This window comes from Venturia canescens, chromosome 2 (assembly GCF_019457755.1).
Source record: "Venturia canescens isolate UGA chromosome 2, ASM1945775v1, whole genome shotgun sequence".
Classification (NCBI taxonomy): Eukaryota; Metazoa; Arthropoda; class Insecta; order Hymenoptera; family Ichneumonidae; genus Venturia; species Venturia canescens.
In genome coordinates, this window is record NC_057422.1 from 10,191,521 (window position 1) to 10,203,584 (window position 12,064).

A 12,064-nucleotide genomic window follows, 5' to 3' on the forward strand; every position below is an offset into this window, starting at 1 on the left:
TAGCCGGCAGCTAAATTTCCAAGCAGACATTGCTATAGAAAAACGTGATTTACTTTGTTGCACGACGAAGAGAGCTAATAAATTTTGATCATACAAGTCGATGATAAAATAAAAAATGTGTTAAAATAGAATTTACGATCGAATTATTATTAAGTAGCATTGAAACGAGACTGAAAAAAGAGTCCAATTGAGACATCGCATTGTTCCAAAAATGTTTTCCCATCACTTGTCACAGTTTCATGGGGATTTTCATCGATGAATTTCCCTCAATATCGATTTTCCCCCGAAAATCAGTCCCCATTTATTTCAGCTCTGCTTCAAGATAATATTCCTACGATGTTCCACAATCGCGATTCATTGACTGAAAACTTTTTATAGAAAAAACGATTTTCTGCTAAAGAGCCTTTTGGTCACGGTCAAATGACAACTCTGATCTCGTCCATGACTTCATACTGTTTGTGAGATTTCAATATCAATCGCGTATTCAGTTATGAATAATCATTTGAATTTATTCGCTCGAAGGTATTGATAATGTCGATGAGTCCGAAACCTTTTTAATACTTGTTTGACGTCAATGCTATAAATTTTGTTGAATTTTCATGAGAAACAAAATTGAATAGTTAGTCAACTTCTCCGAAGCAAATATGTCCACATTGCGAGTAAACCTATAACTCACGAGCATGTTTAATATCGAAAACACGAAACGACAGCTCGCGAGTGAATTGTATACTTTTCATAAATTGCTATCCCCAAACTCGTCACCGACTTTTCCATCTGCTTCGGAAGGAAGGTGCCGAGGGAGTCGAACGAGATTTTGCCTCCCAGAAAAATTGTTTTTCTCATTAGAATTCAGCACCCATAAAATTATCAACGAATTTGGAGGGATCCAGTCCCAAAGTGGCGTTCGACCAGATTCGGTATAACGAAACTTGAAATTCTCGTATCAATGAAAAATCACTATTGTAACATTGAATTCGTTACGAATTCGTCTATTCGTTGCTAAAAATAAATCTCCTGGGAGAAGATGCCTGGGCGTTTCTCCGCGCGGAGGACGATTCAATCGGAGACTAGTTAAGAAAGAGCACCTTCCTGGGACGAGCACAGCTCTCCCTGCTTTCACCTCGCGATATTACGAGTAACACACACCGAGAGTGCCGAAGAGGGAAGAGTCCTCGATCCTTTCTACGAGCTGTATAAGATATAGCGTTACGAACTCGCGATTCTCGACTTTTACCCCTCGCATCTTTTTATACAGATGAGCGTACCTTCTGTCTTTGAGACTCTTGCACATTCGTTGACCTCGCGATACAAAATATAGGCATATGAAGTTTTATCCCGTTAAAATAAGATGCTCCGTCCAGGTTTCGATTCCGTCGATCTAATGCGGTTTTTCGACCATCTCAGCGTTGCTTCGACCATCTTTTTTCGGGAGCGTTGCACAACTGTAACCTGATATTCAAGTGAACTCATTTCAATTGAGTTATCTGTGAATAGTTGCATTCACAAAAGTTGGCACAAACGTTTTTCAGATTTCAGTGTCTCAAATCGTCATTTAAATTCTCGATGACGCGCTCATTCGGAGATTCTTCGAAGATTCATTAAAACATGGAAATGCTCGAATAATTGACCTACTCGATTTCTCCGGCGCGATGCGCATGCATATTGAAACGTTTGAGCAGCGGATAGCTCTACCCTATTATTGAGGGCACGACGGGAAGCTCGCACTGATACGCTCCTCTCGCGGAGGTTTCTCCAGCGATCGGTCGCCGCCGATTCGTCAAACTTCAGGATTTAATAACCCAAAGAAGCGAAATGGGTCTCCCGAGGCATTGTCAGCGCAGCGGGTCCGAGATGTGCGCGAGTGTCTACGGAAATCCATATCGGTATAGCGAGTGTGTCCCACTGCGTAAGCCTATTCTCCTCTACAGTATCGTATATCGCTTCGCGCGAAGATGAAGAAAAAACACGTCGGCAGCGGCCAGAAGACTTCTACCAGGTCATTGACGCTCAAAAACTTGGCTCATCCCTTCCACTTAGCGCGGCTACTCTTGATAATCAGCGCTCGGTTGTTTTCGCTCGGATATTTATTTTTCAGTCGGAAGGTGTACGAAGAAATATTGATTTAATCAAAATTTTATCGAAACATTTGATTGCTGCGTCGTTCCTTCATGGCGCGTATGACAAAACGGTTATTGTAGTATGACACTTTTATCGAGAAAAATGTTTTTACCGGGGCAAACTAAAATGAGTGAATTCCAATCGAGCGATCCGGTCGAACGTAAGATCAGCCACAATTGATAGAGAACGGTATTTCATTATCAAACCAAACAGACTAAAGTCGTGAGCGCGCCTCACGTACCTGCACACTTATCGACTACTCGGCCTCATTTATCCTACAAAGTGCGTAGTACTTCGGTTGGCCGTCTTAATATTTCTTACGTTCAAAATCTTCGTGAAAAAACGATCAGGGAGAGCGAGAATCCCGTGAAGAGATCGAGAAACCTCCGATCTTTCCGTCTCGAACTGGAAAGCTCAACGATCTCTCACTAACAGGTGGCGCCCATCTCTTCTCTCTCTCTCTCTCCCTCGCTCTCGCTCTTTCTCCTTCTCTCGCTCTACCTCCGCGTCTTTCTTTCTCTCGTCCAAGGTTGACGAACGCATCTCCTCGCTGTCCACCTTTATGTATCGAGAAAGGGGCCCCTTAATAGAAAAGACTTTTCGCGATGCGCCATCGCATCTTTTCACTCGTCTCTCCTTTCCTCTTCGTTCCCCTCGCTGATGCATGCCTTCTTTTTTTTATTATTCCTCTTATATTACCAGCCCGGACACAAGTGAGACGCCCGTCTTGCACGCGTTTTGCCCATACCAGTGAGAGAGAACCGCTACGAGATCGCTCTTTCAGTTATGAAAGTGCTGAATCTTGCACCACAAAAGTAGATCAGGAGCGACAACAGAGTTGGACTTTTATTTATAATCGACCGACTTATACACAGTTCGGACCAACAGAAAGGGGGCGGTATATTATTTCCAGAACGCTTTTTTTTCCTAATTTTATTTCAGACCTGCCGTTTGAGGTTTCGCCTCGTGATCCAACGCGAACCGAAATTTATGATCAACCCGAAATAATGTCGAAATCGCCGGAGGAATTTCAAATTCATTTCGTGGGAATCGTCTCTTTTCCGCTAATAATCGAACCAACGGAGCGGCATTCCATCGCCGTTTGGTGAAAATACTTGTAATGTTTTCCATAGAAACAAAAAGTGAGCAGATACGATGGGCGAGCGTAATCGCGTTTTGTTACTTCGATCAACGCGATGATTTAGTTCGAGTTAGCGCACACGTATCACGTTACATAACTGAGGTAGCAACGATCATAAGAATATCGAATTAAAAGTAAAGTGTAGAAAATTCGGTCGCTGCATCAAAATTGTGCAACGACGAGAAACAAATAAGTAGCTCAAATTGGGACAATACCATTCCCGTTTATCAACAATCTTTTGCCACAAGAGCGTTCTCTCGCAGTTCAAAGCCGATTTTCAGAATGAGACCGCACACGCTTGATCAAACTTCAATTGCTCAGTCACTGTTGTCGCTCGTTCGATTCACCGAGCAATTAGCGAGCATTCAATCCCAGCCCATTTCTAACCTCAACTCATATTTCAAACCCAAAAGTTTTTTTCTGTTAGCCAATAACTCGGCAGCGAACGAGCGAATCGCCGCGGAATTTCGCAGGTGTCCGGTTCTGTCACGAAGCAGGAGATTCGATGGTTTTCGTTCGAAGAAAATGTTCGTGTCCGTTGAGAAGAAAATCTAAAAAAATCGACTTTTCGAGTTTGGAGTTTCCTACTTTTTCAGTAACCATTCGCCGCCTTAATAAAATCTAATTACATTTTACTCATTTGAATTCATAGAGGCCATGCACTGAGAATCTTTTTATGAGCGAGGGAATGAGAATGAAAAAACTAATCGGGAGCTCGGTGCATTCGAAGAGCGTGAGGAGAAAAGCGAAAAGTTTTGTGTTTCACTCGATTTTGGTATTTAAATACACGAAGACGCTGGCAAACAGCGCGCATGACCGTGTAAATTGTGCTCTCCGGTTCGACGAGGAGAGTCAAAGATCGAGGGCTCTCGCGCGTCAGGAGGCTCACGGGAAAGCGAGCAAATGGAATATCCATCGTATGTGTAATGTGTTTTACGTATAAACTTGACGACAAAACTTTCTGGTACACACGTGTGTAATTGTCACACCCAAAGCGAGAGAGAAGATGAGCGAGACTGGTCTTGGCGGCGCCGGGAAAAATATATTGCGGACGCCGCCGCGCACACTTAGCTAAAGAGGAAAAGAAGATGAGCAGCGTGCAGAGAGAACGTATCTCGGTATATTCCCTTCGCGGCTTGCTTTTCATTTTCTTTTGTTTTTTTCAACCGCACAAGACTTTTCGTTCTGGACGGACCTCTCACCGCGCGCGAGTTTCACTCAGATTTCTATTTCTGCCTTCTTTTTTCATCTTCATCGCATCTTCAATCGAGTACAAACGAGTATCGAGGAAACTTTGAAACTTTTATTGAAAAAATCGCACACAACGATTGCGAGCAAATGATTTATGCAAAGCACATTGTTATTCGTGTAGGGATAATAATCGATCGAACGAAAATCTTTTCCCAGGCCGCAATCCCAATGTCCTATGTATCACACGGTTTGTCTTTCAAAACTTTTCCTCTTATTCTACGGCTCTCGCACACATTCACGCATAGCCACTATCCTGTTCCCGCCAATAGTTCATTGACCCGGTATCGAGTCAATTCCGCAAGCGAAAATAAGAGCCTATCACCGCGTCTTTGTGTGTGCCTCTGCGTGTGTCCGCGTTTGTCCGTGTGCTCCGCGGTACTGACCAACAGACATCGCTAGAACACCAGAATGTGTGTCGTTTCTCCCCATACTGTACGCACAGTTTAATGCCCGATTATGTTAATTTTGTATCAAGTCCAAAAATTTCTAATCGTGCCTCACGAAATCGGAGTCATTCGATGGGGCTTAAAAGTGAGGTAAAATCGTTTAATCTCGGGGATGAATGACGCTGCACATTTTGCCTTGGCTGGTTCAAAATTTTCTTGACAATTCTCGGCGGCTTGAATTCTCGGCGGATGAGCGGCTAGAAGTTCGGGAATCGTTGCGCGTATTTTTTTATTATTTAAAGTTTAGTTCGAGAAATAAATTCGAGGATGGACGAGATTTGGGCATCAGAAGTGGAATTTTGCAATTTTTTTTCATTTGTCGCAGGAGCCACAATACCGAAATTGTTTGATTCTGACAAGGTGCAATTGAAGGAGAAAAAGGAATCAGTCGAGGACTGCTCTCCGACTTTTGTCTCTCAACCCGCTTTGCTGTGAGAATCGATCAAATATATAAAGAAAATATCGAAAATAATTGTACTCGGATAAGACACCAGAGCGCTGCTGTGACACTGAGCACATCTTCTGGGAACTAATTTGCCGACTTAAGCATCCGTAACTATTTTCGATCGAATAACAACGAAACCTTTCAACGGCGGTGCACCACAAGAGTCATTTCTTCGTCTCCGTCATATTTTAGAACGGTCACCGCGATCGAAGTCGCTATTCGTACGAATATAGTGTCCTATAATAGGCGTTTGTTTATATAAGAGCAATGCGGCTAGCCGCACCGCAGGCATAAGTTAATAAAGATTACACGCTTTAACGTTAATTCGAAATGTCGTCCGTTCACGACGTCTAAACTACTGCGAGCCGGTACAAAATTCGATTGATTGTGAGAAGAATTTTGAATTTCTTCTATTGAGTTTGTGTCGATACTAAGATTTTTCTGTCTTGTTGAATACATTGGGGACCAATAATGAAATACATTTCTGTTAAGGTAGTTTATGCACGATACGATTTTCTTAAGAAAGTCTTGAAATTAACACGGAGTTTAAACGGGCAGTCGACTGACACGCGTATCAAACTTTAAAGGGTTCGTCTTATTGGGTACTTGGATCAACGTCCTTAAATATGAAAAAAATACACAGGGATACAGGGACTATGCGTAAAAAATCGTTTATCTTTCCATATAAGGAATGAACGCTTCTTACAAAGTTTATGAAAAAGTATAGCATGATAGTAATAAAGATTACGGTAAAAACTGTACGAAAACGACGCTGAAGTTTGCAACGTTGGAGTCCGACGAAGTTAACGAAAAAAACATTCTACCAATTTTTTTATTCACGAGGCATTGGGGCAGGTTGAAAAAGTAAAAATTGCGAATTCGGCAGGGAACGAAATTGCAGAGTTACTGGAGTTACTGGAGGGTTTTTAAAATCATTTCGTTGGATTCCAACGTTGCAAACTTCAGCGTCATGAACGAAATTGGTAATGAGCACTCGTTTAACCTCACAGTTGCCTATTTCGGCATTTTGTTTTTTCTTGGCATGGCCGATCCTTGTCGCAGCCTTCTGTCTTTTTATTAACACTTTTATCTTGATCCATTTCGCTTTGTGCTTTCCCTTTGCGCTCTCTAATGCGACATTTTATACATAAAAAACTAAAGTATTTTCGCCAGGGATGAATGAAATTTGGGGTTCAGTCAGTGATGGATCCCCGATTAATTAATGGCTTGTAATTTCATTCGCCAAAAGATAAGTTGAAAAAATTTATTTACAATTTCGAATTAATAACTTTGACATTAATTCAGTGTGATAATATTTTTAATTAAGAAGTAAAAACCGACCCAATTTCGACATCCATAAAATACGAAGCTTCTCGGGCATGATCTAACTTAAAAATGCTGAATTTTCATCATCCAATAATTTCGCCCAATCCGTTGATGGTTTAAGAGCGTCGTACGTTGATAGTTCAAAAAAAATGTTCCCTCGGGATATTCGTTTTTTGCAAATCGGATGGCAGTTACGAGCTCCTTCCGTTGATGATTCATCGCAAGCTGCAAAAATTGAAATTGCTTCAAAATAAGTGTGAAAGCATCACGCTGGTGGAGAAAGTATTCATTGCTTAAATTATTCCAACATTTTTTTCAGTCCTTTCGGTATCTTGTTCCCAAAACAAGTCTTACGATGTATTTATAACAGTGCGGTGGAAAGAGAAACAATTTCAGGGACCAGTGAACTCAAAACTAACAGATTCTCGTCAATTTAAGCTTTGCTGGGCTACTGAGCGACGGAAATTTTCTTTCTGTCACGTAATCTAAGTGGAACACATTTTTTATGTTTAAGCAGTTTTCGAATTTTCGAGTTTTCGAATATAAAATTGCAGTTTTTAATCTTTTGCATAATTTTGGCACTATTTTTCGAGTAGCGCCATCTCACGAAACCGTACTGATCGACATATGCACGTACAAAAAACTGAGAGTGTTAGAAAAAATATGCGAGAGGAAGATCGAAGAAAGCAACGATGAAGAAGGAAATCGTTGTTCTTTTTGCGTTAACTCACACACACGCACACACGCGCGCGCGCGCGCGCACACACACACACACACACACACACACACACACTCCCGCCTCGTACGAGCCTTGAGAAATTCTCGTGCATATGACGTTGAGGAGAATTGCAACCAGTACGTACACACATGGTCAGTCCCTAGTGTGTATCCACCGCACAAGCGGATGAGAGGCAAAACGCAATCGACGAATGAGATCGTTTAGGAGCTGCACTTTCTTCAAGCAGTTCGTTCTTGCGTGGTTTACTGTATCATGAGGATAGTTGTGTACGATCATGGGAGAAGAATTAGTAGCGGATTCTTCTCGAGTCTTGTGAATTCTTCTACAGGGTGAGGGCACTACTTCGAGCGTAAAAAATGTTGCTTTTTGACGCGATCCCCGAAGGTTATCGCAAGTACGTTTCATGCGATCACATGACCGAGGATTTTCTCCACAGTCTGCGATAAGAACTGACAAAACGAGAAGTTCGATCGAGAAAAAAAACATTTAAAAAATGAGCTTTTTTAGTTTTAGCTGATTTAAAAAAAAACTTGTACAAAACTGCCTTGAAGACAAATCGGGAACGACGGATTGTTACAGTTGGTGGGAGCAAAATACGGAGACATTCAGAGCTTTCGGGCTAGTGGGGCTCTTGGCATAATACACGGCAAGCGCAAATTGTGAAAAAATCCGTTTCAAGTGCAACAAAATTTATCGCGTTTGCCGGTTTTTCCTGCTCTTTCGCGATCCCGACGAATGATTTTGGATCAACCGAATTGGAGTGTTACAAGCTTCTTCGCCGAGCAACGACGAAAAAATGCGTGAATGAGAAGAAAAGAAGATTTAGCACGACTCGATGACCCCTCTCGAACAACTCAACTTTCCTGAGTGAAATTCCCCGAGGAAGGTTGAAGCTTGAAATCCTCGGATGGGAGATACTCTCGAATTTAGCCTCACCCCGTATATACCGTGGATATACCGATCTGCGAAGGAAGGTGAGACGAGAACAAGGAAACTGTGCGATCGGTTGATTGCGCCCGCGCTTTGGGAGCGCGATGCACGTCGTGCGAGCGGCGGGACGTGTGCCCCGGGCAAGGCGCATCGACCTCTGGGATGTAGGTCGGTTGTGGGCGCACGCAATCGTCGCAACGATTTTTAAAAAATGGCCGTCCCACTTGCAAGGAGTACTTTCACGGTCGCTAACCTCGCGCGGCCACCAGCAGAGATCGCGGGGACGCCGACGACGTCGCGCGCGCAAACGTTCCGCGACAACGTTCCTCACTCCTTGCTCCTAGATACCGCCCTTCTCTCTGCAATGGGCACCAAAGAGCTACGGGGAGAGACCCACGCTCCTATATATATTCAAGACATTTAACGTGAAAGTTTCATTCTCAAGAGCTGGCTATTTTTTTCCGGTACGAATTTTCTATGCCTTATTTTATAAGAGTAAATAGTAATACGAATTTTTTTCGTTCCACGCTTTGTTCGATCCCTCGAGCCGCTCGGACGATTTCATCTTGCCCCGATCCCCTCTTTGGACACAAACTTCGATTGCTCGAAATCTATAAATATTACGACAAATACGACTTTGAGCACTTTTACTAACTCACTTTAACCTACTTCTGGAAAAACTAGCCCCGCGCTCTCAAAACAAGTTCTCCGCATTTACTCGAGCATATTTTTGATAACAATATGAAATTTCTTCAACAAAGTGTTCTTTTCCTCGAATGAAAGTAGGTTAAAAACTAGCTTCGAATGTCCTTCATTATTTATCCGCTTATCGTCAATACTTCGAGAATTATCGGAGCTCAAGCTCGAAGCGATAAAGAAAAATGCCATTGTCGTCGTAACTGTCTTTGCTAATCGCAACGTTCTTTTAAATTCTATCCCGCCACGAAGCTGCCTCCTGTTTCGAAACCATGACCGTAGTCAACGCTGCTTAAAACTTGGTCAATGGTGGCGCTAAACCATCGATATTCGCCATCCTTTGCTCTCGTGACACACTAATTTGCACGCAAGACAATCGACGGTAGAACAAGCTTGATAATCAGAAGGAAATAGCGATGATTATTTTATGAATGAAAGAATTGAAACGCCGGGCGGAGCCAGCCCGCGTTCACACAATAGCAGTCTCGCTAATGGCCAAAAATGAAAAATCTCGAGTGTTTAAATATGTGCAAGCAGAGGGCCAAATTCAACCGTGGCAAAAGCTTTTTCATGAACGAATAATGAGTTTTGTTATGGACGTTCCGTCCTGAGGCACAAAGCCCAGCGCAATCTGCATAAATTAAACCAATCAAGGGCCCGCTCACGAGGCACAATTTTTTCCAAGATTCTTTGAAAAAAGTCCAAACATTCAGCGTGAATCAAAATGTCGCTGAATTTAGCCACATTGAGTCGGGAAGTAGTTGAATTTCGGATGTGTCCAAAAATTCATTTGCTCACGACAACAATGCGTTGAGTCGCTGACAAAATACGGGGCGATGAGAGAACGTGCGACGGACCAGAAACCCACAGAGCTTCGCGATATTTTTCGAACGAGATTTCGTCTCCTTGTACTCAACATCCGGCGTCCGTGACATCGGGTCACGGACAAAAATGAAATTTGAATTAAAAATGCAAAACAAAAGTTTAAAATCCTTGGGAAATAGTTCTCCTTCGCTCTCCATAGCCGATCGCATCAATATTTTTTCACTAAAGACGAAAAAACACTAGAAGAAACCTAGAAAAATAAAAGGCAAACTTGGAATTTTTTGCTAACTCCCCGAGTACGAACTAAAGCTTTGGTTATGTCACTAATCCCGAGGGAGCAAAGCTGCGGGTGAAATTTACGTGAAATCCTCCAAGCTTGTCAACATTCCGTTAAAACTAGGCCACAAACATTAAATGAAAACATAATCTTTCTCACTCTCCTTCTCTCTTGCCTCCTGCGCCCCCTAATGACGGAGAGAAAATGATGATGACTCTTACCTCGTTAAATTCATCGTGACGTGTAATGCTCACACATAGTATGAAAGTTACACATAGCGAACCGTCGTTTCCTTCCTATCGCTCCGACAGCCTTAACCGTCTTGTCACTCTCTCGAAAAGTATTCCACTCGAGAAGTATATCGATGTGTGTGTGTGTTACTCTTGATATCACACATTTTTTTCCCTGTACCGCAACCGCGTTTCGTTCACCGACTTTCATCGTTCAACATTTCCAAACGAATTCAAATTCCTTCAAAGAAAATAATCCGATACCGATTTACATTTCGGTTCAGTTAATACGAGAGAGGTTAAACTTAAATCTTGCAACGGCCTCTTCACATCGCTGCTCCCAAATGCACCGTGCGCATGTCCCGGTCCACATTCGCAATGAGAGTTTACTGAATTGTGTTCCTCAACAATACGATTGAATTATAAAGAAAACGGCCACCGGGCCCGGAATGAACGAACGCTGCCTCCGCGCGATTCGCAACGACGACGACGCAGTCGACCTCGAAAATAGGAGTGCCGAATCAACACAATCATTTTATTTAGTTGGTGCCAAAAGAACATTGAGTTTTGAGAGTTTGCCACTGTCAATACTCGCAGGACTGATTTTATCCACTCAAACCTGTTTTTGTCGCAGTAAATACTTCACTTTACAGTCGCGAAGAACTTAATCCTCAAAGTAATTCGAAAGAGTACCTAATTTGAAAGTGACGAGTAGATGAAACATTTTTATCGATTTTATAGCGATTTGAATGATTTTATCAACGAATCTCGTCCCAATTGCGAGTTTCCTGCCGCTTGAATCCACTGTTCGGGGTTTGGAGGTTGCGAGGACTCCATTCTTGTTTTCTTCCTGTTACCTCGAGAGGCTGAGATTTCAAGGTTGGAAACTCGCATGAGAATGGGGAGGCTCGGCAGAAAAATTTGACGAGAAAACTTTTCGAATACGCTTTTGAACTTGAACTCTTTCCAGGAGGATCACGAGTGTGGAGCCCTGTGCAGAGGTTCGTGCGAGCTGTGTATGTGCGTTCATGACTGAAAGTAGCGAAAACGTGAGCAACGTGGTTCCCTCGTGTATTCGTTGTCCGATATCCCCGCGGTGCATGCTGCGCATCGGCGAGTTTGCTCTGTATATGTAGAGTTGAGCATTCTCTTGGATTGCATCGAGATAAAACTGTCATCTCGAAAGTTGGCCTACTATCTCCTGTACGTAGCGATAATAGGTGAGCCCCCGATATCTCCGACTTCGTCTCGTCGTAGCTATCTCTTTTCGCGACTCGGTTGCTGCCCTTTATGCAGATCTACGATGATTTTAGTAGCTCAGCGAGAGGAATTAAAGCGACTTGGATATGTGTACTTAACAATGAGGAAAACGACGATAAATCCGGCTCTCCTTTTCTCGATTAATCAAGCGTTAATCGCTCATTGCGCGACGAGAGTTACTCGAAAAGCGTTGAAGAAAAAGCGTCTTGTGGGTCCACTTTGTACGAAAAAGCTTTTCTATTCTCAATCGCTCAAATTTCGTTTACTTCCGGTCTTTTTATATCAAATCCACAAAATAAGTGCAACGGGATTAAAAATAACTACGACGCTGTGACGAAACCGTTTCTTTTCGATGAATCGTGCCACGAAAATCTGTCGAT